The sequence below is a fragment of the Phascolarctos cinereus genome, unplaced genomic scaffold (assembly GCF_003287225.1).
Source record: "Phascolarctos cinereus isolate Bilbo 61053 unplaced genomic scaffold, phaCin_HiC Scaffold_11;HRSCAF=466, whole genome shotgun sequence".
Lineage (NCBI taxonomy): Eukaryota > Metazoa > Chordata > Mammalia > Diprotodontia > Phascolarctidae > Phascolarctos > Phascolarctos cinereus.
The window spans coordinates 17115-42489 of record NW_027555378.1 but is presented as its reverse complement, the minus strand read 5'-3'; the positions used below and the strand labels follow the sequence as shown (position 1 = coordinate 42489).

The following is a 25375-nucleotide window of genomic DNA, read 5'->3' as shown; positions in this document are numbered from 1 at the left end:
ATTTCTTAATGATTAATAGCAAAACCTCCAGAATCTGCTAAGATGTTTTTTACCTGTATCTAACTTTTCACTGTAAGTCCAGGCTGGCCAGGCCTAGACCCACAGGGAAAGGAGTTTTACAATTTGTTGCTTCCCTAGCTGCAGCCCCAAGAAGTCTCTGCCTGAATGACGTGGTGGGCACTTAATGACACAGAGAGAGGGAATTGGAGGCTTGTTAGAAAGCCTTTAACACGAATTGGCTATTATCATTATTCTGAGGCATTTGAAGGGGAAATTGAAATTGTTCCTGCAATTCTCTGCATCTTCCTGTTCCTGTTAATTGTTCGAAAGAAATAGGAACTCCTGTTCTGTTGTTATATTTTACTTGTTCTTGGCATTGCTCAAAGTATTCTGACTTCCATATGAAATAATCTCCAGGATCAAGACATGTTTTTACTATAGAACACCAATCATATGGGGCTAATGCTGTATTGGATACTGAGTCTAACAATGTTTGTACATAGGGACGATTAGGTCCGTAATTAACTGAAGCCTGTTTTAATTCCTTTAACAATTTAAATTCGAACTGTCTATGAACTCTGATTTTTGTACCTGGGTTATTTATATCTTCCTCTTCATGTACTGGAAATAGCATGGTTTTTGGCACAGCTAATTTTAATTCCATGGGTACTTCCTCTCCTTTTTCCTCTGCTTTTATGATTGCTTCTTCTAATAACCCTTTACAATGTTTTTTATGGCTTTTTTGATTTTTATTTGTTTCCTCATTATCTTCTCTATATGAGCCTGATCCATATGAGGGTGGGGGTCTTAATGGTGTGGAAGGTGTGATAGGTCTTGCATATATAACCTCTTCTTCTACAATTCTAAGCTTTTCCTCAAATACTTTATTCATCTCTTCTTCTTCCTCCAATTCCACCCCCACATCTACCCTGAATACTTTTGTTGTTGGAAACCTCTTCTCCAAGTTGAATATCAATAGAATGCTACAGATAACAATCACTAACCAGTGAAGAAAGATAGATTACAACATGAATAGGTGAGAGACAGAACAGCTGAATGTTTCTACACTTTATCAGTCAGTACCTCTACAGCAGTGGTTCTCCCTGTGAAACCCAGTGAATACTGTTAGTCTTTAACTCTTGTAACTATTGTATAATCTTTTGATGCATCTCGTTCACCTCTTGCATGTATAAGATCTACTGCTGTGTTTATTGTTGAGTAGGAGCTGGCCTGGGTTGCAGAAGAGATAGCACAGCTCCTATTGTTTGTCAGGGCGGAGCGGGCCCCACTAGGGGTTTAAAGGTCTCTTCTTCTTCCCCTGATCCTGCCCCCACATGTGTCTTAAGTACTTTTGATGAAGGTGGGGGCTGTGGTGGTGATGAAGGTAGAATTCACCTGGACCTACTTCCCCACAGTACTCACTCATTTGTCGCCCCACCATTTCCCATGTTTCTAAGTCTATTGTTCCTTCTGGAGGGAACCACAGGCAGCATGTTTCTACACATTCCAAAAACTCCTGTAACTGAGCATCTGTAATAAATAAACCTCTTTCTTTCACTATTTCCTTGAAAAGTTGTAGATAATATTTCTGTCTTTGCTTCAGCTTTGTGTTTGACCCATACTTTCGATTCCAGGTGCGCCTCCCAAAACCGAAAAGTAAGTGCGTGTGGCTGTTCCAAAGCGACACTATTCTTATGCTCGAGCCCTTTCTCTTTTCTTTTCTTATGCTCCTGTTACCGAGCCCTTCTCTTTTCTTTTCCTATATCCCACTTGCCTGGTGTCCCCTTAGCCCTAGAACTGCTAAAGAATTGTATTTTGTGACGGTCACTCTCTTACCTTGTTTCCACAGCATTGAGCTACCAAGGCTTTTTTTTTCTTTTTTATTCTCTGGAGTCCCAAGAGAGCCACTCCCCTCATGCCTTCTTTCATGTCCCTGTTCAGGCACCACTTGTCGTCCTCCACTAAGTGTTGCATTAAACAGAGGAGTGTGCAATGAAGAAACGTGGGCCAGGTGGGTCAGTGAAAGACTGAGCCATTTAATATTCTGAGGGTCCAGTTTTAATAGTGAAAGCTAACAATCACCCCCGAGGTGTTCCCACCATTCTTACATGACTAATCCCAGCCCTTATGCTCATCCTTAATTGTTCACACCTGCTTGCCATCAAGGTTCAAGGGTCAGAGTGTTCTAACACCTCCCAGGCACAGGATATTGGTGAGCCAAATATTCTGAATAAGTGAGCCCTTTAAGGGTAGGAAAAGGAAAGAGTCAAGCTCTGACCCAAATTCCATATCCCATATTAGACTCTTCAGCTCTGGCCCTCAACAAATATATTTTAATTTTTGCTTTGTTTTATAGCATTGCAGCTCCTGATTTTTTGAAAACGACTGATACACCATACTTTATTGCTGTTTTTCCATGATTTCTGAGAGTCCATGGAATTTTTTTTACTTTGGGAATTTTGGATCAGTTGCCTTCATTATTTATTCTGTTCTGATCTCTTTTTGAATTTTGTTCATTTTACCTTCTGTCTTTGAGGCTCTGTTGTTTACATGTGAGGTGGGTTAGCACTGAAATTTTCGATATGGGATTTTAGTCTTTCAGTCTTTCTCATGCTTCCAGTAGCTTTATATCTTCTTTCCTTCCTCACTTTTTGACCCCTCTCTTTTAAAGTGTTGCACAGACTTCTGGGAATGGTGCCTTCAGCCTCCTTAAATTGGGAAGCCTTAGCTCCAATCTGGGATACCTGCTAATGGTAAATTCAAATGCTGTCCCTGAACATCTTTTCCTATTCCCTTGTCCTGATACTTCCTGTCCTTTGAGTATTAGTATATATTGTACATATAGTGTGTACGTGTATATATATATATTGAGAATTAAGTATACTTAATTCACTGGCATCTTCAAGAACTCATGGTAACTTCATATCAAGATGTGTAGTATTGCCATTTTTGTTACGTTGGCTTGGACTATTCATGAGTTGTTAACAATTTCTCCAGTTATTGAGATGTCTTCATTTGTGTGAAATGTTTTGTTGATTGTATTCATGTAGTTCTTGAAATGAGGAACAGCCAGGAATCAGGTGACTGTTGCAGAGTAGTTGGAAGGGAATGAAGAATAAAAAGGATGGAGCAGCTAGGTGGCACAGTGAGTAGAGCTTTGGCCTTGGAGTCAGGAAGACCTGAATTCAAATCTGGCCTCAGACACTTGACACATACTAGTTGTATGATCCTGGGGAAGTCACTTAACCCTGATTGCTTCTCCGAAAAAGTAAAAAAAAAAAAGAATAAAAAGATTGACAAATGTAGGAAGGAGCCAGATTGTGAAAAGCTTTGAAATTCAAACAAAATATTTTATGTTTAATCCTAGAACCTCTACAATTTATTGAGGTGGAGAAAAGGTAATAAGATTTAGACCTGACTCTCTTCATTTGACTAACCATACCCAGTTTCTTTGACTAGTCCTCATGTGGTACGATCTCAAAGCTTTTCATTGTTTTGGTTCTCATTTCCTGAACGTTTACTAACTTGCCAATATCTTTCCTAAGATGTAGTACCTAACACTGGACACAGTATTTTAATCAAAGTTTCAGTAGACGACATTTGCAGTTTTTTTACCTGCTCTTGCCCTAGTGCCTATCCACTCAGCTTCTGCCCTAATCCTCCTTTACTATCACATCTGAGGCTTGAAACTTTGGTATTATCCTCTAGATTGCTCAGTTACTTTCACTCTATGTAGCAAATTTTCTGCCAAATGTTCCCTTTTTATATTTTAATATCACCTTGTTTCTAATAATAGCCACAATTTTTATTCCTTTCTCAGGTCTCTTCCCACCCTAAATATTTACTAAAATCCTAATGGAATGTGTGTGTCTTTGCCCCTTCCCTCTATAATTAACCTTCCCTTTACACTCTGTACATAGTTATTTGTCTGTCTGTCTTCCCCATTCAAATGTGAGTTCCTTGAGAAATGGGATGCAATTTTTTCATTACACTCTTAGTAAATTATCCACGTAGATAAAATCAGCCCAAGTTAACTTCACAGAATTAGTAATTGTTTCTAAAGCCTAACTCCTCAGATTTTTCATACCTCTTTTATTAATTCATTAATGCTCAGTAACCATTATATCAAATTCTTTAAGCTATTAATATAATAACACCATTAACCAAAGAAGGAAAGTATGCTTGTATCTGTATCCCACAATCTTAGAGGCCAGAAGCATTACTAGGTTTGAGATGAGACAATTTTAAATCGAATCTCTGACATTAACTCTCTGAAATTCAGTTTGTCCATCTATAAAATGAGGGCATTTAGACTCTAGAGAACGGAAGGAATAATCGGAGTAGAAACTTGAGCAGAAGAAAACAGTCTTACTGGGTTTTCTTTCCCGTTTTTGCAGTACTGTAAATGCCAAACACAGTGCTTGACACATAATTGGCACTTAAAAATGAACTTTCATTAACTTTAATTAATCATTTCCTATTATCTACTCCTTTATCACACTTCAGCTACACACAAGGATGATCGTATCCTTGACTTTGCCATTACACACAAATTTTCCATTTCCATGTTCAATTAATTAAATATTTATTAATTGGATTAAAGAAAGGAAATTCTCTTTAAACTATTGCTTTCACCTCCCACATTGTGAATCTAAACATAGTAGAGAGTGGTCATGAAGAGTTGAACATGATTAGTATGACTAAATAACAACAAATCCCATCATGTTAATGTAACAGTTTGTCCCACTACACAGTCAGCTGCTTGGCAGTGGATAAAGCCCCAGGTCTGGAGTCAGAAGGACCTGAGTTCTAATGTTTTCTCAGACACTCCCTAGCAGTGTGATCCTGGGCAAGTAACTTAACTGTTTGACTCAATTTCCTCATCTGTAAATGAGCTGGTGAAGGAAATGGCAAACCACTCTAGTATGTCTGCCAAGAAAACCCGAAATGGCATCGCAAAGAACCAGACACAACTGAAAAACAACTGAATAACAGAAAAATTATTTGTGGATTAATTCAGAGCTCTACCAACAATGCATTAGTGTTTTCCAACAGCTCTTCCAACATTTGTCATTTCCTTTTTTTGTTTGTTTATTACATTGGTATGAATTAGAACCTCAGAAATGTTTTAATATGCATTTCTCTAACCATTTCTGATTTAGACCATTTTTCATAAGGATATTGATAGCTTTTATTTCTTATTCTGAAAACTGCCTATTCATTTTCTTCAACCATTTGTCAATGAGGTAATAGCACTTATTCTTGTAAATTTGACACAGTTCCCTACATACCTAAGAAATGAAACCTTTATCAAGGAACTTAATACAAACTTTTGTTCACCAGTTTTCTACTTTTTTTTTTTCAAATTTTAAGTTGTGTTTGTGCAAAAACTTTTTACGTAATCAAAACAGTACATTTTATTTTCTTCTTGATTAGTCATGAATTCTCCCTTTATCCATAAATCTGACAAGTAATTTTTTCCACACTTCACTAATTTATTAATTATGTCACCCTTGAGTTCATTGAGTTCATAAGGGCAATTGAGTAACTTAGTGGATAGACCTGGAATCAAGAAAACTTGAGTTTAACTCTATCCTTAGATATATTCTAGTTATGTGACCCTTGGTATGGCACTTCATCACTTTTTGCCTCAATTTCCTCCCTTGAAAAATGGGGGCAATAATGCTATAACAGTAGGAGGAGGCTCAGATGAAATAATTGTGAAGTGCTTTGAGCTCTATAAAAATGTTAGCTACTATTTGGTACGTGATATTGGTTTATACATAGTTTCTTCTAGAGTACTTCCCAATTTTCCCTATAGTTTTTGTTGAATGGTGATTTCTTGCCCCAATAGCTGGTATCTCCGGTTGATTAAAAACTGGGTTATTTTGCTTATTTTACATGTTTAGGGCATGGTCTATTGCACTGATGAACATCATGCAGAACCAAATTGTTTCGATTATTATACCTAGTTTGAAATCTACACCCTCTTCCTTCCCATTGTTGCTTTGTAGTAAGTACTTGACCTTATATTCCTGTATGGGACAAGTGAAAGTTTTTTTCATGTAAGATGTAAGCTATGCTCCAAAAATGTAGTAAGGCTTCAGCATGAGCTGGGCCTAAGTTTCACTTTCGTTTTTGGGGAAGGGGGTTGTGCATCAGCTGCCCACCCCCTCCCTTGTTTTGTAACCCCCCTCTTTTGTTTTGTGCCTTAATTTTACCACATAAGGTAATCTTCTACCTCTCAAGCAAGTTTTGAGTAAAACGTATCTCTTGGGTTCTAAATATAGACTGTGAGGTCTCTTGCCTCAGCCAAGGAGGATAAAAAGATTGAGACAAACAGGGGGAAAGGGGGGCTTTCTGGAGTGGTTTCTCTAAGAATATATATATATATATATATATATATATATATATATATATATATATGCTTGGTGTTGTTTGTGCTTTGCCTCACTACTCCAGTCTGTCCTGGGTAGGAGATGCCCAACTCTCGCGCGAGACTTGTTAGAATAAAAACTTCTGTTTTCTACCTGGAGATACCTCTGAGTTTTTATTTGGGTAAGTGGTCTCGAATCCCACTCAGTGGGGGCTCATCCCAGGATTTTCTTTGATTAGGTTGGGGGCTTCCCATGCAGAGGTCAAGACTGAATGTACATCTGAGATTTCTCGGAGGTCTTGAGCCCTGGACGGAGGTTACCACCCAGTCATTGAAATACACCCGAAGAGAGCGACTCAGAGAAACAGAAGGTTTGTTAGGGCTCCGACGATTAGCGACGAAACTGAGAAATTCCGGCCGGCCGGTGGCTGAGAGCAGTCACGTAAGTTGTACATGTGCAGCCAAGAGGTAAGCACTCAATGGTCTGGAGGTAATTGGCATGGGGTGAAGGCCCTTTAGGATGGACTCTAGTTTGGGCAGAGTCCAGGCCTGGTCAAATTGCGGAATAGATAACTCATTGGAAGGATGCCACTGAGAAAGCCTCATGGGTGACTGGTGAGGAGTGGGGGACCCTCCTCGGTAATTTGGTTGAGTCTATCTTTAGACTCGGGAGTTTGGTGATGGCTCCTGCAAATTCCCTGGGTGAGGGCCTAGATGTTCCCTAAGAATAGGAAAGGGGAAATCTAAATTTGCCCAGTCGAAGCACAAATATGAGGTACCTATAGAAAGTCCTTTAAGCAATAGATTGCAGAATTGGAATGGACTACCAAAATATAGAGGAAAAGATAAAAAGAAAATAATTAAGTATGATTTGATGATTTGAGGATTCTACAGGGTGGAGGGTTTTTGTATGTCTATTTTCTTTTTTGTGTTTGTGTCTGTGCGTGGTGTGAATCAGTGTAGGGTTAACAGTGTTTGATAGTAAAAGATTTGGCAGGAAAAACATTCCGAGTTCTGCAGCTGGACTCTGGAGTGCGGCTTTCTTTCTTTCCCCTCTCTCTCACTGATAACAGCAGTTTCAGAGGGGTAGGGCTGGATGGGAGAGAGACAGAGAGAGAAATACTTTATTATTTAGGTTATATGATGGGTAAAAAGGCAAGTTGAGAAGGATTTTCGAAGTGTCAGGTCAGAATTAGAAAGCAATAAGATATGTGCAGTTTTAAAGGGACTTTAATCAAAGTCCATTAAAAAGAAAGACAAGAAAGTTTAAGCTTGTAGGAGAGGGAGTATGTGTCGAAAGCTCAAGGGAGGTATAATTTATTTGCACAGTGTGAGTAGAGGGTTTTGAAAGTAAGAAGGTTTTGAAAGCTTTGGGAAAAAAATAATAATTTCTCTCTCTCTCTCTCTCTCTCTCTCTCTCTCTCTCTCTCTCTCTCTCTCTCATTCTAATTCTGGCCAAATTTGAGTGGGGAGACAGAGAGAGAAAAAGGGAACCTTTTCTCCTCAGATCAGAGAGAGAGGTAGCACTTAATCTTTTCTGCCTCTCATAAAAGAGAGAAGTTTTTGTGTACCAGAACACAATCAGTTGGGGAAGAGAGAGGGAGGGAGAGCCCTATTCAATTATCTCCCTTCAGATTTGCAAGAAGAAAGCTGAATAGCTTTAGATGGTTTAAGCAAGTTGAAAAGGTGTGAGGAAGTCGTCTGTTTAAAGTCGAAAGATGGAAAAATAAAATCCTTTTTTTTCTGCCTAATTTAAAAACCAATAGATAAAGTTATGGGGAGATGGAAGGAATTATGTCCATCCACCTTTCAGGCTAGATCCGTAGGTGGGTTCTATTAGATCTAATATGGATACTGACTATGGTAAAGAGATTGGTTGTTGTTGGAAAGCAAAAAGAAGTAGTCAGAGTACTAGTCCAGTACATTTTTAAACTGACCTGATTATAATAGGTGATGCTAAACTGTTTGTAAAGCTTTCGCAAGAAAATGTGGACATGAATGTGGATAATATCCCTTTATAAAGGGCCAAGGGTATTGAATTCAGAAATGTGTATTTGTATAATTTGGAGAGCACCTATTGCTATTTGGCATTAAAAAATTTATCAATTATGTGGCCCCAAAAGACTGTTGAATCTGATGAAAGGGTCTAGAAAGAAAGAAAGATTTTTTTTTATTGAGTCTGTTTTCAATTGTATTAGTTATGTTGCTGGAAGGGCAATTTCTTTTATAATCTGGAATGTTAAATTCACTGTGCCTTCAGGGAAAAGAGAAAAAGGAATGAATCTGGCTGTTGGGGCATTCTATATGATCCTGTTTTGTAACATTTTCTTTTAAGGTATTGTAATTGAAGAAAGCATAAAATTTCCAAATTTTGCATTTAGTGTTTTAATGCTAAAACCTAGAATTGTTAATTGATTATTTGTGTGTGAAAAGAAGGGGCACAAGGCAATTACTCCTTATGTTGGAAACTTGCCAAGGTCCCTGGAAACCAACAGGGGGAGGGTTAATATAAACCCTCTTAAGATCAAATTGAGGGAACCCGCTACAGTGATGTGAGTAAAACAATATCCTGTATCTCTAGAGGAGAGGAGAGGAGAGGACTCAGACTGGTGATTCAGGGGCTGTTGGAAGGGGGACTTCTTGAACCCTGTATTTCCCCCTTCAATACCCCCATCTTGCCAGTCCGGAAAAGGGATAGAACACACAGAGTAGTCCAAGATTTAAGGGAAGTTAACAAGGTTGTATTACCATCCCACCCAGTGGTCCCTGACCACTACACGATTTTGGGAAGAGTAGATGAAGACAGTAGGTGATTCAGTGTAACTGATTTAAAAGATGCATTCTGGGCCTGTCCCTTAGACCCTAGTAGTAGGGATGTCTTTGCCTTTGAGTGGGAGGATCCTGAGACTGGGAGGAAGCAGCAGTATAGGTGGTGTGTCCTGCCCCAGGGGTATACCGAATCACCAAAATTGTTTGGACAAGTTCTTGAGAGAATCCTGGAAGGGTTTAGATCTCCCCTTGGGACACAGGTATTACAATATGTAGATGATTTGCTAGTGACCAGTAATGAGAAAATAGAAACCAGTGAGGCTTCGATCAATTCATAAACTATTTGGGATCAGAAGGTTTGAGGATTTCCAAACATAAATTACAATTCGTGGAACGAGAGGTGAAATATCTGGGACATTTAATAAGTGAGGGGCAGAAGAAGCTGGACCCAGAGCGGGTGGCAGGAATCCTTCAAACTGCCCTCCCAAAAACTAACAGGGAACTCAGAAAGTTCTTGGGACTAGGATACTGTAGAAATTGGATTGATTTGTATGCATCCCTCACGAAACCCTTGTACCAATACTTATTGGAAGAAGAACCAGAACAAATTTGATGGGGCCCTGAAGGGGGAGGGGATTTAAGAAGTTAAAGGACGTCCTCACCTCCCCTCCTGTTTTGACACTCCCCTCACTGGAGAAACCCTTTCACTTATTTGTGAATGTGGACAAAGGGGTATCACTGGGGGTCTTCACCCAAATAAGGGGAGGCCAGAAGAGACCTGAGGCTTTCTTATCAAAAATCTTGGATTCTGTGGCTAGAGGGTGGCCGACCTGTATTCGAACAGTGGCGGCAACTGCTATACTAGTGGAGGAGAGTAGAAAGCTGACCTTTGGGGGAAGCTTGATAGTGAGCATTCCCCATCAGGTATGAGCCTTACCGAAAAATTGGTCTGCCCAAATATGTGAACTATATGCCTTAAATCGGGCATTAAAATTATTAAAGGGGAAAGAGGTCAACTTTTGCACTGATTCAAAGTGTGCCTGGGGAGTAGTACATATTTTTGAGAGACTCTGTGAAGAAAGGGGGCAACGTTATCTGCCCTGAGAAGAGAACTTGTTAGGATTATGCAGTTCCCAGACAATGAACTTAGTTTGCTGGGAAGTTGCAAGTTTATGTACAGTAGATAGAAATGATTTTTGATAATTGGCTTTTATACGAGGCCAAGTTTAAATTTGAGAAGGAAAGATGTAAAGTGAGATCTATGTATGTGAATCCTGGTAAATCCTTATTGCAACTCCATGAGAGTAAAAGTAACTATATCTGACTTTAAGCTGTGATTAGTGAGACCTGCTGTTTGAGGAAAAAGGCTCTTGGGACTATAACGAATTTTGTTTTGAGTTTGAATTTGGATGTAATTGTCTGCATTAAATCAGTATCTGAGAGAAATGCCACAAGAACAGGTGGAGTTCTGCTTAGAGGAAATGTGATTTATTTGGGGAAAAGCCAAGGGGACAATCTTAGCCTTAATCTAGGATGGGATCCTCCTGGCTCAGTTTCCCCATTTTTTTCCTTTGGAAAGGATGTTTCCCACATGACTATTTCTGAGTCTGGCTATGATGTGGAACAGATACTGTATGATTGGAGAACTCCGACTGTTGTCTGAATTTAAACAAAATTAAGGATGTTTTATCCTCTCATATGTGATACGTCACAGGACCCCAATGTGTGTATATATATATATATATATATATATATATATATATATATATATATATATATATATATATATATATATATATATATATATATATATATATATATATATATATATATATATATATATATATATATATATATATGCTTAACAGAATAATTAGACTCCAAGTGGTGGTGGAAATTATTACTACTCAAACTGGTATGGCTACTGACTTCTTGTCTGTTTTTGTAGACCAAAGCCTGGAAGCTATCTTACAACACAGTTTAGTCTTGGATTATCTCTTAGCTAGGGAAGGAGGTGTCTGCGGGAAGCTGAACCTGTCCACTTGTTGTAGGAAAATAGATGATGTGGAATAAACCATAGAGATATTAATAAGGAAATTCAAAAGATTGCCCATGTTCCAGATCAGACCTGGCCCTCTTCATTTAATACTCCTTGGTGGTCCTGGTTTAGGGAATCTTGGTGGAAGCAAGTATGGTATTTGTTGATAGCAGTAAGTGGAATCATACTACTCCCCCTGTGTGTCTCTTGCATGGTGCTATTAATTACTACTCCTGTACAAAAGACCATCTCTAGAATGATTACATCAAAAGAACCTGTCAGTGAGTCAGAGTAATCATGCTAAGGAATCAAGAGTGGGTGATAGTCAATCAGGAAGAAGGAGAGCCCGATTTTGATGAAATAGCAAATAGGGAAACTGAAGAAACTTACCAGTTTTGGTGGGAGAAACTTTCAACTATGAAATGAGAGGGGGGAACTGTATGGGACAAGTGAAAGTTTCTCATGTAAGATGTAAGCTATGCTCCAAAATTGTAGTAAGGCTTCAGCATGAGCTGGGCCTAAGTTTCACTTTCACTTTTGGGGAAGAGGGTTGTGCACCAGCTGCCCACCCCCCCTTGTTTTGTAACCCTCCCCCTTTTGTTTTGTGCCTTAACTTTACCAAATAAGGTAATCTTCTACCTCTCAAGCAAGTTTTGAGTAAAATGTATCTCTTGGGTTCTAAATATAGACTGTGAGGTCTCTTGCCTCAGCCAAGGAGGATAAAGAGATTGAGACAAACAGGTGGGAAGGGGGACCTTTTGTAGTGGTTTGTCTAAGACTGTATATACTGCTTGGTGTTGTTTGTGCTTTGCCTCACTACTCCAGTCTGCCCTGGGTAGGAGATGCCCAACTCTCGTGTGAGACTTGCTAGAATAAAACCTTCCGTTTTCTACCTGGAGACACCTCTGAGTTTTTATTTGGGTAAGTGGTCTCTAATCCCACTCATTCCTGTAGTTGAAGTTTGTTATGATTTTTTTTTTCAGGCTCTATAAAGGAACTCTTCGAAAGTTTGATGATATGAGACTAAATAAGTAAATTAATTTAGGTATTATTGTCACTTTTATCACATTGACTCAACCTACTCATGGGTAATTAACATACTTCCAGTTATTTAGAACTGCCTTTATTAATACGAAGAATATTTTGTAATTCTGCTTATCTAATTTCTGTATCTGTCTTCTTGGCAATTAGATGTCTAAGTATTTTACATTGTATTTTATAAATTTTTGTAAATCTCTCTGTATGTGATTTATATCCATATCTTATATTTCTTTTCATAGGTTTTTTCTTAATATACAAAAATGTTCATAATCTATGTGGGTTTATTTTAAAACAAAAACCTGAAATTTTGCTGAAGTTGTACATTGTATTGATTTTTTTAGTTGACTTTCCATTGTTCTTCAAATCATTGTATTATTTACAAAAAGTGTCATTTTTGTTTCTTCTTTGCCTGTGCTTATTCTCTCAATTTCTTTTTCTTGTTTTATTGCCATATCTAGCATTGTTACTAGTCTTAAATAGTAATAGCAATAACGAACATCCTTTGCTTTACCCCTTTACAAATAATGCTTGTTTTTAGTTTTAGATAGATATTACTTATCATTTTAAGGAATTTTTTATTTATACCAAAGTTTTCTAGTATTTTAGCAGGAATGGTTATTATATTTTGTCAAAAACTTTTTCTGCCTCTTTTAAAATAATTTTCTCTGCTTCCTTTTATGTTTGTTTTGCTTCCGATTACTGTCTTTCTTATGTAATTTACATCCTATCCCTCCTCTTCACTTTCCCTTAGCTTTTTTCCTTATATTTCCTTACTGGGTAAGACAGCCCATCTGTGTGTATATGTATTTCCTCCTTTAAGCATTGAGGTTCAAGTGTCATCCTCTCCTTCCCTCTGCAGAGTCCTTCTTGTATAAAGGGTTGTGAAATAATTTCCCCTACTTTCTCTTCACTCTTCTCATATTGCATTCTTTTTCACCACCCATTCCATTTTTCTCTTGAGATTATAACAGAGTCACACCCAGGTTGTCTTTCCAATCTAGAGAGACTTGCACGAACTGATGCAAAGTGAGCAGAACCAGGAGAACGCCATACGCGGTAACAGTCATATGATGCGATGACTAACTTTGACAGACTTAGATTTTCTCAGCAATGCGAGGATCTGAGACAATTCAACTCCAAAAGTCTCATGATAGAAAATACTATCCATAGAAAGAACTGTGGTGTCTGAATTCAGATGGAAGCATATTTTTTTCTTTCTCGTGGTTTTTCATTTTTGTTATAATTCTTATTTCACAACATGACGAATGTGGAAATATATTTAATATGATTATATAACCTGTAGAGGATTGCTTGCCCTCTTGGGGAGGGGACAGATAGGGAAAGGGAAAAAAAATTTGGAACTCAAAATCTTATAACAGTGAATGTTAGATTTGTTAATAGCTTTTTTGTATCTACTAACATAATCATATAATTTTTGTTAATTTTGTTACCAGTATCATTTACATTTATACTGTTTTGGTTTGTTTTTGATATTGAACTCTACATTAAGTCTTGCATTCGTGGTATATTAATCCTGTGTGGTCATGTAATTTTAGTGATATGTTTCTGTAGTTTCCATGCCAGTATTTTCTTTAAATTCTGGCATAAGTTTCTTTTTTCTAAGATTCAGTTATTTAAGTATTCTCTTTCCTATTTTATTTATCCAGGCAATTTAGAGTTTGGTGAGTAAAGAATTCTTCCATTTCATTTAGATTTTCATTTTTTGTTGGTGTGTAAAAAAGCAAAATAGCTCCTTAAAATTTCTTTTATTTCATGTTTATTTGGTTTTGAATTCACATATTCATTTTTATACTGCTAACGTACCTTTCTTCTGGGCCTGAAGTCAGGAAGACTTATTTTGCCGAGTTCAAATCCAGCCACAGACACTTAACTAGTTTACCGTTTCCTTATTTGTAAAATAAGCTGGAGAAGGAAATGGCAAACACTTTAATATCTTTGCCAAAAAAAACTCCAAATGAGGTCATGAAGAGTTGGACATAAATGAAAAAAACAGTAAATTTGGTTTTCTTCTATTGTTTTAGAAATTAGATTAGTTAATGTCTTAACTATTTTATTGTTATTGTTGCTTTAGCAAAAAAAAATTCTTACTTTTATTTATTAAATTCCTTTGGGTTTTTGCTTTCAATTTTTTTATTCTCTTTTTTTATTTTTCAGCTTTGTTTTGGTGCTTATATCTTTATTTGTTAGTCTTTTTAGCTGTTTTAATTGCTTGCCCAGTTTGTAGATATGCTTTTCCTCCATTTTATTGATGAAAATGCTTAGAGATATAAATTTTCCCCTGAAAACCATTTTGACAGTATTTCACAAATTTTGATAATGTTTTATTGTTGTAATTATTTTTAATGAATTTGTTTTTTCTATGATTTAATTTTGACCTGTTTGTTGATTAGTGTTGTTATTTATTAGTATTGTTAATATGAGAGGAGTAAATTTAGGACCCCTACTATTATAGTCTCATTATCTTTATCTTCCTGTAACTCGTATAATTTTTCCTTTAAGTGTTTAGGTGCTTCTGCTATTTATTGAACATAGATTTAGTATTGATATTAACTCATTGCATATAATACCTTTTAGTACAAGATAGTTTCCCTATTTGTCTCTTCAAATTAGATCTAATTTTGCTTTCACTTTGCGGAGGTCGTAATCGCTACCCCTGCCTTTTTTTTATTTTTTACTTTAGCTAAAGTGTAGTAGATTCTTCTCCAGCTCTCTCTTTAAATTCTATGTAACTTTCTGTTTCAGGTATGTATTTTCTAAACATATTTTTTGGATTCTAGTTTCTAATCTATTCAGCTATTTTTTCCTATTTTTTATGGGTGAGTTCATCAATTATTTCCATCCATCTATTCCTTTATATTTCCCCTTCTCCTTTTTCCCATCTCCACTTTAAGTGTTTGTTTTGCTTCCAACTACTCCATACCTTCCATCTTATCCCTCCCTAATTCTTTTATCCTTTTTCCTATTTCCCATTTGGTATGTTGTTAGAATAAATTGCTAAAGAAACTAGAGCTATAAGACTTATGAGTATCTTCTAAGTGGAAATGGAAAAGAATGTACATATTTCTTAGCACCACTGGGAACAAATATATTCCAAACAAAAATAAGAAGGGAAAAACAGTGTCAAAATCAGATATTAATCTATATTTCCTCAGTGTTTTATGCTGTAAGTTTTATCCTGTATTTTTATATTTAGTTGTGACTAAATACTAAATAACATTTTCATTAGTATTTGATGTAAAAACAGAAGCCTAAGTGAAGAGGAAGCTCGGAAGTTCAGTCTTTCTCAGAGTTAGAAGCGAAAGGCTTAAGCTTTTTCAGAATCACTGTTAACCGAAGGAAACTCTGAGCTTGGCTTTAGAATACAATACTCTCATAAAGCATTCTAATCCTGTGGAAATTTATCAAACTTATTTTAAGTGTTGAACTCCTTACAGACACAGAGAGATGGTCTTCTTTCCAGGTACCCACTTTCTTTACTGCAATCAATCATGAACACTCAACCCCATTATGTTGCCAATTACATCATCAATGATATGATTTTTGTCTTTTGTTCTATGCTTATAAAAAATAAGCCATGTGTTCAATTCTGAGTCTTTGCACCAGAGGTAGTACCACTGACCCATCCTTTATTGATAGGTTCAGCACCCTGTTACTGCACTGTTATCTTTCTCAGAAATTTGTCTCAGTTTACCTTCTTGTTAAATTTCATACCGGAAAATACTCAGTAAGAATAGTCATTAATTCAGGGAATACAAGCAAAAGACTTGTCCTACCTACCTAAAGATTTACCAATGAAATCCATATTTAGGATTGGCAGCTTGATGGAGAGGTGGTCAATGAACAACTCCTAAAAACAATAATTGTGTGAAAAGATATATTAATGATGAAATGAAATACCTAAATTTCTAAGATACTAATAAAGCAGGCTTTAGAGCAAAAAAACCCAAAACAAATATATTCCCTACATGTCTTAACAAACTAGAAAATCAAGAGGATTAATAAACTGAATATGCGTTTTTGAAAGTTAGAAAGTCATCTAATAAACAAACTGAAAATAAGTCTTAAATATATGTTAAATATTGGAAGAGAAATAAAAGATGAAAACAATAAATAAAGGTGAAAGGTGGTTCTTGGAAAGGATTAAAAAAGTATAAATTATAAACCTTTAGCTAATCTGATTAAATACAAGACAGCAGAAAATCAAAAATACAATTGCAAATAAGAAAGGTGACGTCAAAACAAAATCGGAAGAAATAAAAATAATCAAACATGTTATACATGGTAGAGAATACTTCCTAAAATGTAAAATTCCAAAACTGTCAGAAAACCAGAAAGAAGACCCTAAATAAATTCATCTCAGCAAAAGAAATAAATTTAGCTGTAAAAGAACCAACAAGTAAAGGGGGTTGGGGGGACTTATGGTCCTGATGAATTCATAGGAGACTTCTTTCGAAATTTTAAGGACCAAAACTCCACGAATTATTCACAAACTTTTTAAAAATAATTAATTCTTTTAGTTGTCAGCATTCACTTCCATAGGCTTTTGAGTTTTAAATTTTCTTCCCCTCCCTCCACACTTCCTTCCCTAAGGTGGCATGCAATCTAATATAGGCTCTACATATACATCAAAAACTTTTTTTTTTAAAGCACTATACTGAAATACTTTTCTGGATTAAATATAAGTTATCGTTGTTGTTCTTCAGTCATTTAGCTGTGTCTGGCTCTTCATAGCCCCATGGTCCATAGCATGCCATACCCTTCTACTATCTTCAGATAGCTTCCAAGCTCCTATTCATTGCTTCCATGACACTGTTCATACATCTTGTCTTATCATCTTCTCATTATGTGGCCAAAGTATTTAAGCTTCAGCATCAGTATTTGACCTTCCAAGGAACAGCCTGAATTAATTTCCTTAAGTATTGACTGCTTTAATCTCCTTGCTGTCTAAGGGACTCTCAAAAATCTTAAATCTGTAGGTGAGTTAGAAGTTTTCTAACACAAGCATTTTAAAGACTTACCCCAGATGATAATGATTTGTTCAGTCTCCATGAAGCAGGTGGAACACTTGGAGATTGGTCACCTGCTGCATTCTGGTCCATTGCCAGTTGTCCTGACTCTTGCAATCATTTAGGAAGAGAGAGTGAGGCATGGAGTAAAGACATCTCCTGTGATATCATTGGTCCTCTTTGAAAATGAAAGACAAACAACATTGACATTCATACGTACATCCTATGCATTCATGTGTGTGTGTGCTTATATTGTTATTTTCCTTTATGTTTGTTTTGATTGGATCCTACCACCATAGGTGAAAGCTAGATGGCACTTTGTGATTCGCATCAGGAAGACCTGAATTCAAATCCAGCCTCAGACACATCCTAGCTCAGTGACTCTGGGCAAGTCAGTTAACCTTGTTTGCCTCGGTTCCTCATTTGTAAAAAGAGCTATGGAAGGAAATGCCAAAATGACAAAACACTGTATGTATGCCAAGAAAACTCCACACAGCTGTTTATGATAGAACTTGTCTTTTATTGCTTATTTTTACAATGTTACAACCTTACTTACCTTGAAGTGGAATCACAGAAGTGGCTGAAAACATGAAGTAATCTAATCAAGAGCAGAATCTCATCATTGCCCTGCTGGATTGAACTTCCCAACCCAGTGTAGTTTGTCCTTAGACTTATTGATTAATACTTGGTCTGGATACTTATACTATACTTATACTATATTGCTTCTTCCTAGTAAGTATTTTTGCTGGTCTTCTAAATAGCAATTTCTCAAAGCTAATTAAATGACTGGCTAAGAGTGTCAGCTAATAAATAGACCACTATGGGAAAGTTTATCCAGAATATATGCTACACAAGGTATTTTTTTGAGAGAATGGGTATAGAGACTGAATTTTTGGCCTTATCGTTATAATAATCTCATCGATGAGGAAAGTACTTTCTCTGCAATTTTTAGTTTTAGAAAGTTGCCCATAACACAGAGGGGCTAAGCTTTCTATCCACTACATCATTCTCTTCTCTCCCCCATCTCTCTCTACACAACACACACACACACACACACACACACACACACACAAGAATAAATACAAATAAAGCAAAATAAAAATGTTATAGCATAGAAGATGAACGATTGGAATAAGCTTGATTAAGTGCTACAAATGGTGAATAGTGATAGGAAAATGGGAAATAATCGTTTATTGTTGTTCACTCATTTTCAGTCATGTCCGACTTTTTGTGACCCCATTTGAGGTTTTTCTTAGTAAAAATAACTGGAGTGGTTTGCCATTTCCTTTTTCAGCTTATTTTATAGAGGAGGAACTCAGGCAAACAGGGTAAAGTGACTTACCCAGAGTCCCACAACTAATAGGAGTCTGAGATTGAATTTGAACTCGTTTCCTCCAGGCTGCGGGACTGGCATTTTATCCACTGTGCAACACAGCTGCCCTAGACAGTCTATAATTGAACTGATTAGCTATTAGGTCATGTGTATTGATAAGTATGATGAGAATCATCATGCATTTCCCTTTTTATTTTACTTTAGTTTCATCTTATTTTTAGTTCTGATTTTCTTTTTGCTTCTCGCCTTCTCTCCTTCCTCATCCAATTGAGAATGCAAGAAAAACAAATGAGAACTTCATCAGAGAAAATTAACTCAAAGATTTCTTTTCCCAGTTCCTTGTTTGTCTTCTAATTTTCATCTAATTTTAGCTGTATTCGTTTGGCTTGTGCAGAAACTTTTTAATTTTATGTTTTCAAAACGATCCATTTTACTTTCTTTGAATATCTGCATCTCTTCTTTGGTTAGATCGAGTTCTTTCTATATTTCACTAAATTGCTTAGGATGTCATCCTTTATATCTAAATCATTTTGAACTTTCCTTGGTATACAGTGTGAGATTTCCATCTTTATTTATAGACATATACTTAAGTTTTCCACTGATTAACCAATTGCCAAATGGTGTAGGTCTCTTCTATTCCCATTTTTGTTCTAGTGAACTGGTGACTCATGCTATCTGATATATTTTAAAGTAGTCATATGGTTTCTAGCATTTTGTGGGTCAAGATAGATTCCAATAGTTTTCTTTCTGAGGGTAGCAATATTTTATTTTCTACAAATCTAATTTTATTGTTACTTCAGGGTTTTTATCCTTGCTGTTAGTTTTATTAATCTCTTATTTACAGTAGATCTTGTTAATTGATCAAAATTTATTTCTTTTTAATGGGGGAAGGCAGGGGAGGAGAGACATACACAAACATGTATTTGATAAAAAATATTTGGTAGAAAATTTAAGGGATTAATGACAGAAAAGAAAGAAAAATGAAATAGAGAAAAGAGAGAAAGTAAGGAAAATAGGACAGGAGGGAATGGGGACTGGGAAGAAGTTCTTGTGAATAAGAGAAATTACCATATGTCAGGCTATTACCTCACCAAAAAAATAGCTTGACTTACAAGCAAAAACTACCCACCCAGCAAAACTGAATTATAATATTATATTGGTGGGGTGGAGATGTTGGGAGATTGGACCAAAAACTGTGAAGGTAAAACATCAAAGTAAAAACTATTGCAAGAAATTAAAGAAAAACTAAACTCTATACAAAAGCTCTTCAGGAAATAATGGAATAGAATAAATTACCTAGAAGCTGGTTTATAGAAAACTGATTCTATATGACAATTTGGATGATGCCCTTTGAACAATTACAGAGGGGAAAAGGAAATAAGGCTGTGGTTATATAGAAACATTTCTCAAAAATGCATTTGAATACATCTTGCATTTTGTAAAATGGGAATCTTATTTTTAAAATATAGATTGTTATAATTATTCTATTCAAGTGTATTATTTGGGGTAAGCATTTTTCAAGAAGTTGATGGTGTTGCTAGTTCCAGTTAGAAGCAAGTGTAACTTCTGTCTTGAAACTAATTGTAAAGTTGAAGTTCCTCATGAAATATTTGCTTTCCAGTAGTTCTAGAAATAACACTTCTCAACCCCTAAAAAACAAATGCTGACTTTGTTTGTCTTAGAAGCAGAAAGTTTTTTTTTTCAATACAGAAATCAGGGAAGATAAATTGGAAACATTCAAAAACCCTATCTCCACATGAAATGCATTAAGTATTTCTGGTCACAAGCCAGCCAGTTGTGTATGTGTGTCTATGTGTGTATGTCAGCAAGATGACTGAAATAAAATAATGGTCATTTTATTTTCCAAGATTTTTTTTCAATAATTTTCGTTTCTGGTTTGCATATACTTTACACTGAAGGCACCTATTTTTTTTAGGTAAAAGGGACTGTGCATAGGAAATAGAAGACATTCTTGAATTTCATGCATCATAATCTATAATAAAAGAGCATTAGTTTTTTTTTATCTTTTGGATCACGTACGATATTTGGCAAAGAAAATAAGTGAGAACCTTTCAGATGTCACATTTCAAAAATTACTCTGATAAGAGTTGAAACAAACATATACAAATTTGTACAAATTGGCACCAGCCTCGGGTACATTTCATTAATTTTTCAAATAACGTTTTATTTCCCAAGTAAGCATGTGAAACTGGTGAGAAATGTACTGTCAAAATTAAAATGGTTGTAGTATTACTAAATAACAATGTTAATCTTTAATTATTTATTTTGAAAATATATTGTATTTGAAATCAGTGATTTGTATTCCTATTCACTATTCTTGAGTACTATTATATATATATATATATATATATATATATATATATATATATATATATATATATATATATATATATATATATATATATATATATATATATATATATATATATATATATATTAGTGAGAGGCTAATGTAAATAGATGACAATCCTTGCCCATATGGAGGTTCCAATTTAAGTAAACAATTAATGAATATAAAAAAATCAAAAAATTTTTATTCTCATTTCATATATGTTTATTTTATATGCCATTATGACATTTTTAGTTACAAAATTTATCATGCATACTAAACCATTTTTGTTAAAATTGGTAAATAAAAAGTTTTTCTAGGCCCCTGGAAAGCAAGTAAAGTTATAGAAAGCAGAAAAAGAAGAAAGGGAAAGCATAAGAAGTTACCTCACAAACTTAAAAAAACCTTGTAAATTAATTCATTGATCATTACATTCCTTAGATCCTCCATGATTAAGAACAGTTAGAGCTCCATTTGTTGTTTTGTTGATTGGTGAGACTTAAGAAAGTAAAAAAAAAGAAAAGAAAAAGTTAAGTAAAATCTAGATTATTTGAAAAATTTGAGTTGTGTGTATAGTTTTCCCTGACAGTTATTCAACTTTTACCATCACACCCTTGCATGCACTCATTTCTTGAAAGAGAGGTGATGGACTTAGAGTACAGAGTGATACATATATTTCAGAACATGACCAATGTAGGAATGTGTTTTTCCTTAAATGTACAAGTTTTGTTTTGAAAAAAGTATATTCTTTTCTACTTATCCACATAGTTCAGATGTCAACAGTAATTCAAAAGTAAATTATCCAGAGTAGAGTTTTTACTTTTCTATAGTTTTTATATGTACCTGGTTTTTGCCTTTTTACTTGGTGGTGTACAAATACACTTTTCTTTCTCCAAATTAAAAGTTATTACTTGGTGAATTTAATCTTCTTTATATCAGTGTTACTTGATGTCATTGAATCTTTTGGCAACACTAATTTTATCTAAATAGTGTGCCTTCTTTGGGTTTTTGTAGTAGTGGTTCCTTTCTTTTGCCGTTTAAATGCTCCTGTTCCCTTTGCTGAGTAATAATAATAATAATAATAAGGATTTTTTTTTTTGGGGGGGGGCTCCATTTGGAATTTTCTTGGTAAATATATTGGAGTGATTTGCCATTTCCTTTTCTTGTTCATTTTACAGATTAGGAAAGTCAGGCAAGCAGGGTTAAGGGACTGCTTGTCTGGGGTTACATAGGTAGGAAGTGTTTGAGGTCAGTGACTTGTTGAAATTATGAAGGCATATGAGTATTTCATTATTGCAGCTTTTTTCTTTCTTTCAGAGTTTTTGTCTAAGGTTTTCATTTTTATTTTACTATTAAAATCTAGCATTTAGCATGTAATCTTGTATTTTTATTAGATTGCTGTTTAACTGTGGTAGGTTTTTTCTGAACTCCATTTTCGTTTTAGTATTAATTTAGTTTCTTATTGTGTTTGCTGATCTGTTTCGAATAACTGAGGATTGTTTTACTTAAATCATTTTTAGGCAGGTTACTTAATTCAAACATTTTTTTTTTATTGCTGAGATCCAATCACCATCTCTATTTGTTTAACATGTGGCCAATAGTTGTTCACAGAGGCTGTTTTCATCGTGGTGCCTGTTAGCCAATCAGCAGACTCTCGAGGACTCCTGTATCTCGAGGATTAGGAAATTTTTTAGTCCCTCCTTGTGCCCAGCGATATACCAACTAGTGAACAATACAGGTCCTCTTGTCTTCCTGTGATTTCCTGGCTACATTCGCATATTGTGTTACAAACGTTTGCCTTTTTTTATTCTTCTCAGGTTTCTTTCATTTAATTTTTAATTTTTCTTTACTGTCCTTAATCTTTTGCTTTCTTACACTTTTTTCGCATGAAAGTAAAAATTTGTCTTCAGTATTATTTTCCACTAAACTTAAGATTTGTCACTTTGAATATTGAAACTTGTTTTCTCTAAAATATTTAATGTACTCTAGGGTTAAGGGAAAGTAGATGAAATAATATTTTAGAAGATGAATGGGATGTCCTAGTGAAGACTCCTCAGTGTAATTAAGGTTTGGGATGAGGCTGAGTGGGATGAGGGGTCCTGTGAAAACTTTTTAGAAGAATAAATAGAAATTGTATTAGACTCAAGGCAGGCATAGCAGCCCGACAGGCCTAAGTTTCAATTTACTAGAAATCACCTGATTTATGGGAATTCAACCCCAAGTAACCACCTCCTTATGTCATTGCTCAGTAGTTAAAGTTTGCCAAACCTGAAACTCCTGAAGAAGCCCTGCCCCCCAACCCCGGTATTTTGTTGATGCACCTGTTGCTGTTGTCGGTCATGGTGATCTGGCTATACAATACAGTGTCTAGCTTGACTGCACATCTTTAATTGCTTCTTTGGTATTACTTCAGCAAACTAAGAAATATAGAAATGTGTATTGTGTTCATTGTTTTGTTTTCAGTTTCTATGGTACATTGAGAATGTGAGCCAAACAGTGGACAGTTGGTGGGAGGGGGGAATTTGCCCATTAGGGCTATTGAATCAGGTCCTTTGCTTCCGTCTGTGTCTCCCCTCATCAGAGCATCCTGGTGGAGGGACACCCAAATCTCGAGATTTGAAATAATAATAATATTAAATTAACTTTCTGTTTCTCCTTGGATACCTCTGTATGTTCTTTAATTTGAGTGGCATCCCACACAGAAGATAAATGTAATTTAAATGACAACTTTTGAGAAAAAAATGGAATTTTAAAAATATTTCTAAGAGTCAAATTGGCTTTGCTATTATAATGTTACATGCTGTGTCAGAATGTTTTTATGTTTGGAAAATTAATGTTAAATCCTTTAAGCAAATGGGAAGAAAATATTGCTTATTTAAACCAATGGAAATTTGTATGGATCGTATTTATGAAAGATTATATCTTATATTCTTTACTTAACCAGGTTCTGCAAATTAAAATCATAGATTAATTCCATCTCATACCTGAAATACAAATGAGAATTTAAATTGTGGATTTGGCATTATCAAAACCAACATCCCAGACAACATTTATATTTCCGGTTGACTTTTTTGTCTAAATTGGTTAATTTCTTCTCCTTTATTCATTTCAATTCTAAATGGCTGAAAAGAGAGGCTTTGTTATGTAGTATAATGTAGTAATGTAGTACAATGAAACTAAGATTTTCCCACCTGAATCCCCCTATGGAAATCTCAGGATTTTTTAATAATAATAATAATAATAATAATAATAATAATAATAATAATAATAATAATGAGGATAATTTTACCTCCAGCGATTTCTAGAGGGAGGAGTGTGGCCTTGTTAGGAATGTTCTAGTAAACCTTGTCTTTGGCTGGAAAAAAAATCGAAGGAGAGGCCGCTGTGGCCGGCGGACTGGTTGGCATGGAGTCTCGGAAGCGGAAGTGGAGCGAAGTGGTGGCGATGGTGGCGAGTCCCACGGCGGAGGTGGCAACTGCCGGGGCCGAAGGTGAGGGGACCTCGGCCTCGGGCGCGGGCGGCGCCCGGAGCCGGGGGAGGCCTGGCCCCACCACCCGGGCTCCCGCCCTTCCCTCCCTCGGCCGCTGCCTATGGGGCCGCCCCGCTCCCTCCCTTGTCCGTGTGGGACCTGACGCGGAGCTCGGACTGGGACAGCAAGAGCCCCGGGCAGCAGTGCCTGCTGCGAATCAAGCGGGACGTCACCGCCCTCTACAAGGAGCCTCCCCCCGGCGTGTTTGTTGTGCTGGATTCCCTGGACATGACTAAGATCCATGCATTGAGCAAGGGCCCGTTTGACACTCCTTATGAAGGGGGCTTCTTCTTGTTCCTGGTTCGCTGTCCTCCAGATTATCCCATCCGCCCACCGAGGGTCAAATTGATGACCACGGGCAATAACAGGGTGAGGTTTAACCCCAACTTCTACAGCAGTGGGAAAGTCTGCCTGAGTATTCTGGGGACTTGGGATGGCCCTGCCTGGAGCCCAGCCCAGAGCATCTCCTCAGTGCTGATCTCCATCCAGTCACTAATGAATGAAAACCCCTACCACAATGAGCCTGGCTTTGAGCGGGAGAAACACCCAGGAGACAGCAAAAAGTACAATGAGTATATCTGGCACGAGACCCTCAGAGTGTCAGGCTGTGACATGCTGGAGGGAAGATATCTCTGCCCTAAGCCCCTGAGGGGTATGATGGAGAAGTCCTTTCTAGAGTATTCTGACATCTATGAGGTGGCATGCAAAGACCGACTATCCCTCCAAGATCTTCAAATGGAGGAACCTTTTGGGGAGAAGCGAGGTTGCTTTGACTAAGAGTTTCTCCTGATTCTCCTCGGGGCAATTCGTCTGAGGGTGCAACAGGAACAGCAGCAGCACAGTGCTGAAATAGATTCTGATAGAAGTTCATCTAAAACAGTGACAGATACCCAGGGGAGCTCAAGGGCCTAG

General features: G+C 36.4%; 1 pseudogene; it reads left to right on the top strand.

The window, feature by feature from the left end:
• Window positions 1-1028: 1028 nt before the first annotated feature.
• Window positions 1029-25375, top strand: LOC110203831 (ubiquitin-conjugating enzyme E2 Z-like; annotated as a pseudogene).